Genomic DNA, 4,904 nt, shown 5'->3' with positions numbered 1-4,904 from the left:
GCGCACTCGGGAGAGTGCAGCGCTGGGAGTGCAGCATCGTTCCCGCCGCGGGTTCGGATCCTGTATAGGGATGACCTGTGCGCTCACTGGCTGAACGCGGTGCGGCCGGTCTCAAAAAGGACAAAAACTAACTAACTAAATAAATAAATAAATAAAAGTCAAACTCATAGAAACAGAGAACAGAGTGGTGGTTGCCAAGGGCAGTGGGGAGGGGAGAAGAAGGGGATGTTGGTCAAAGGTTACAAAGTTTCTGTTACAAGAGGAATAAAGGGCTGGCTGGTCAGCTGCCTTGGTTGGAGTTCTGTGCTGGTGACACCGAGGTCCAGGGTTCGGATCCCGTGCCAGCCAGCCACGAAAGCAAACCACCACCACAAAAGAGGAGTAAGTTCTGGGGATCTAGTGTGCAGCTTGGTGACGGCGTTAGGAATATCGCATTACACACCTGGAATTTGCTAAGAGAGCAAATTTTAAGTATTCTCACCACAAAAAAAAAAAGTAACTTTGTGAGGTGAAGCATATGTTACTTAGTCTGATGGTGGTAATAATTTTACAGTGAATAGGTATATTGGACATCATGTTGTACACAGTAAATACATGCAATTTTTATTTGTCCGTCATACCTCAATAAAGCTGAGGAGGCAAAGTAAAATATATATATGTATATTTAAATTTAAAACTTCCATGATTTCTTCTAGTAATTTTATGAGTTCTGTTTTTGAGTGTTAATCTTTTCTCCGTCTCGAATGTTTGGGGTGAGACCTCTGTGAGTCAGGGCACGAGTTCTAGGAGGTAAGCCCAATTGTCTTCAGGGAGAAAAGGGATATCTATTTTGCTCAAGAAACACTGAGTGTCCAGGAGTCAAGGCTGCAAGCACCGCTGGATCCAGGAGCTCCCCTGATGCCATGGGACCCTCCTCCTGCACCTCTGTGGGCTTCATTCTCAGCCAGGTGCTCCCACAAGGTGCAAAAACATGCGGGCGGCTGCAGGGGTGGCTCCCTGCTCAGCCAGCCCAGCGAAGCTGGCGTCTGGCAAAGGCCTGGGGTGGGTCCTTGTCGGACAGACGTGACTAGTGCGGGAATGCATGCATGGCCTGCGTTTGTCCAGTGAGGGCTGCCCGAGGCCTTTTGGCCAGGTCTGGGTGGAGGGGGTGGGAGGCTCCCCAGGGAAGGAGCAGAAGGTACAGCTTCCCGGTGTCTGGCTCCAGCTAGCCACCCAGCACGGCGCTCCAATAGACGCCCTGTCCCCGCCGCAGACGCCATCTGATCACGGCTGTGTTGTCCCATCGGCTGTCTCCCGCCTGACTCCCTCCCATTGGCCTCCCTGTGTATTTGCGTGTTGACGCCAGACTTTTCTCTTCACGGTCGCTTTCTGGTCGCTTTATCCAAGAGCTGGTGAACTGACGCCTCCTGTCCCTGGCCACCCACCACTCTTCCTTCCCAGAACGTTGCTGGCTATTCTTAGGTTGCTTTTCCACTTGAATTTTAGAATCGGCATGTCTGCACAATTAGCCGTCCTGTTTTGTTGGGATTAAGTGTAGAGACAGGGTGTGAGCAAGTCCTCCTGTCCAGGGCAGGAGCCTGTCCTCCCTCAGACAGGCTGTCTCTTGCCCCCTTGGCAGCGCTTGCGGCTGTCCCCAGCCACCTTGCATGTTGTATGTTGAACTGTTCCTCTTTGCCTGTGGCAGAGGGTGGCCTGCTCCCCTATTCACAGAAGTGGGCATAAAGTACAGGAAAGGGGACGCAGGCTTGCAGCTGTGAGACCACCCCCGAACCCACCAATCTTGATTCTGCATCAGTCTCCAGCATGGAGGTGTGGGGGAAGCCAAGGGACAGCAACCATCCCTCTGCAAGGCAGCACTGCCCAAACTGTCCCCATGCGCACGTGGCCCAGTCAGCCACCTGTGGTCAGGGTGGCCCTGCAGCCTCCTCTCATCCCCTCTGGGAACCTCAGAATCAAGGGCCTGGACTTTCTCTAGCTGGGGGAGCCACTGAGGGCCTGGAGCCAGACCCCACAATCCACCTGCCCACTGCTTTTGGCCCCCACCACTGGCACCCAGAGAAAGCTATTTTTGCCGCCTGTGCCCGGTGAGGTATGGTATTTTAANCTCCCTGCTCAGCCAGCCCAGCGAAGCTGGCGTCTGGCAAAGGCCTGGGGTGGGTCCTTGTTGGACAGACGTGACTAGTGCGGGAATGCATGCATGGCCTGCGTTTGTCCAGTGAGGGCTGCCCGAGGCCTTTTGGCCAGGTCGGGGTGGAGGGGGTGGGAGGCTCCCTAGGGAAGGAGCAGAAGGTACAGCTTCCCGGTGTCTGGCTCCAGCTAGCCACCCAGCACGGCGCTCCAATTGACGCCCTGTCCCCACCGCAGACGCCATCTGATCACGGCTGTGTTGTCCCATCGGCTGTCTCCCGCCTGACTCCCTCCCATTGGCCTCCCTGTGTATTCGCGTGTCGACGCCAGACTTTCTTCACGGTCGCTTTCTGGTCGCTTTATCCAAGAGCTAGTGAACTGACGCCTCCTGTCCCTGGCCACCCACCACTCTTCCTTCCCAGAACGTTGCTGGCTATTCTTAGGTTGCTTTTCCACTTGAATTTTAGAATCAGCATGTCTGCACAATTAGCTGTCCTGTTTTGTTGGGATTAAGTGTAGAGACAGGGTGTGAGCAAGTCCTCCTGTCCAGGGCAGGAGCCTGTCCTCCCTCAGCCAGGCTGTCTCTTGCCCCCTTGGCAGCGCTTGCGGCTGTCCCCAGCCACCTTGCATGTTGTATGTTGAACTGTTCCTCTTTGCCTGTGGCAGAGGGTGGCCTGCTCCCCTATTCCCAGAAGTGGGCATAAAGTACAGGAAAGGGGACGCAGGCTGCAGCTGTGAGACCACCCCCGCACCCACCAATCTTGATTCTGCATCAGTCTCCAGCATGGAGGTGTGGGGGAAGCCAAGGGACAGCAACCATCCCTCTGCAAGGCAGCACTGCCCAAGCTGTCCCCATTGGCACATGGCCCAGTCAGCCACCTGTGGTCAGGGTGGGCCTGCAGCCTCCTCTCATCCCCTCTGGGAACCTCAGAATCAAGGGTCTGGACTTTCTCTAGCTGGGGGAGCCACTGAGGGCCTGGAGCCAGACCCCACAATCCACCTGCCCACTGCTTTTGGCCCCCACCACTGGCACCCAGAGAAAGCTATTTTTGCCGCCTGTGCCCGGTGAGGTATGGTATTTTAAATGTTTTGACATTCAGACTCTGTGTTGGATACATTGGTTCTGTTTAAATTATACCAAGGCTGCAGTGACTCACAGGGAATCGGTTTGTTTCCTGACGCTGGGCCCGGCCGTCCCCCTGAGCCCCTCCCAGCCCCCAGAGCAGAAAGAGGGACTAACCTGCTCCCTGTCCCCAGGACCTTGTCGTCCTGCAGAAGGTGGACCTCAAGCGAGAAAAGTAACAGAAACAAGGGGAGTGGGACAGTCCCCCAGGCTTCCCACCCCCACTTGGGGGAGGACAGGATAGACCTGCCACCCACCTGGGCTCAGTGGCTGCAGGAGAGAAGGGTGCCTGGTGGCTCAAGGAGCCCAGGCAGGGGACAAGAGCAGTGGCCCTGGGGTGGCAGTTGGAGACCACTGTCCTCCTGATAGATCAGAGGGGTCCCCACATGTGCTGTCCTCTTTGCTCAGCAGAACTTCATTCTGATGGAACTTGAAGGTAAACTCAGGCCTCTGAGCCCTCCTGAGTGGGGTCTGGAGCAGCTGTGGGAGTGGGCAGGACATTCGGAGGTGCCTAGGCCAGTGTCCAGAAGAGACCCTGGCACCCTTAGCACTTCTTGTTGGCTGCCTGGGTCTCCATGGCCACAGCCCTCATTCACAGGACATGGCCAAGCCTGTCCCCGCCGGGATGGCCTTTCCTGCCATGTTGTTGAGCGGCCCCCAGTCCTCATCGCAGGACACACAGCTGTGCTCTCGGGGCTGATGCACCCATGGGTGACACAATGTCAGGAGGGAGGCAGCCTGGAGTCCAGCCCAGGGAACCCCACACACAGATACCCCAGGGCTTCCTACTAAAACCACCACTGCCAGACTGCAGAGCCAGCATAGGCAGCTCAGCAGGATGGAGCTGCACAGCCCCAGCCCCAGCCCCAGGCACAAGGTCACACCTGCAGATACTGGCAAGAGAGACACCAACACAGGGCATGTAGAAAAGGGCATTTTAAAAAGAATAAAAAGCTAAGGAAGGTTTTAAAACTACTCATGGCTGTTGTTCCGTGGCCTCGGGGAGGTGTGCGGGTCTTGGTTCCATGGGCAGCCCATGCTCCAGGCCACCAGGGCCATGTTCCAGCTCTCCCCATGGGTGTCTGTCCACTCACCACTTTGTGCCCATCTTGAGCGGCAGCCTCAGCTCAGGCAGGAGGCGCAGCTGCCGCCCTCCAGATAGGCCACGGTCACCTGTAGCAAGTGCCTGCAAAGGACAGCCTCAGCACAGAGTCACTGAAGGAGCCAGGCTTGGGCTCAGACAGGCCTGGGTTCTGATCCAGCTCCCGCCACCTCTGAGCCAGGCGGCTTTGGGCCAGACTTTCGGCCGCTCTGAGCCTCACAAGGCCTAGCCTTGTGGGTTGACAAGGAGGGGGCTTGTAGGTCCCCATAAGAGAAGCCACACACTCTCCAACGCTCTGAGAGCGGCAGGGGTGGAGCGGGGGCGTGAAGGGGGGGAGGGTGTTTGTTAGTATCAACGTGAACTGGCTACGTACAGGGCAGAGGCACCGGGCTTGGCCATCTGATAAGACAGCCACATGCTCAGTTGAGACATGTCCAGGAACTTAGAGTCCCGGGGCCCTTCCCGCAGCTGGGACACCCCAGAGTTTGAGGCCCCACCCTGTTTACAGGCAGGACCCTGGGGGAGGGGTTCCCTGAGGGGTGGAGTCTGTGA

General features: G+C 56.7%; 1 protein-coding gene across 1 annotated transcript in view; it reads left to right on the top strand.

Annotated features, from left to right (window-relative positions):
• Positions 1–4,904, top strand: part of NTSR1 (neurotensin receptor 1 (high affinity)) — a 15,246-nt gene that overhangs the window by 1,644 nt on the left and 8,698 nt on the right. The window lies entirely within an intron of this gene.

This window comes from Galeopterus variegatus, unplaced genomic scaffold, assembly GCF_000696425.1.
Source record: "Galeopterus variegatus unplaced genomic scaffold, G_variegatus-3.0.2 Scaffold1959, whole genome shotgun sequence".
In the NCBI taxonomy this organism is placed as follows: domain Eukaryota; kingdom Metazoa; phylum Chordata; class Mammalia; order Dermoptera; family Cynocephalidae; genus Galeopterus; species Galeopterus variegatus.
The sequence above is the reverse complement of the archived record's forward strand: the minus strand, read 5'-3'. Positions and strand labels throughout refer to the sequence as shown.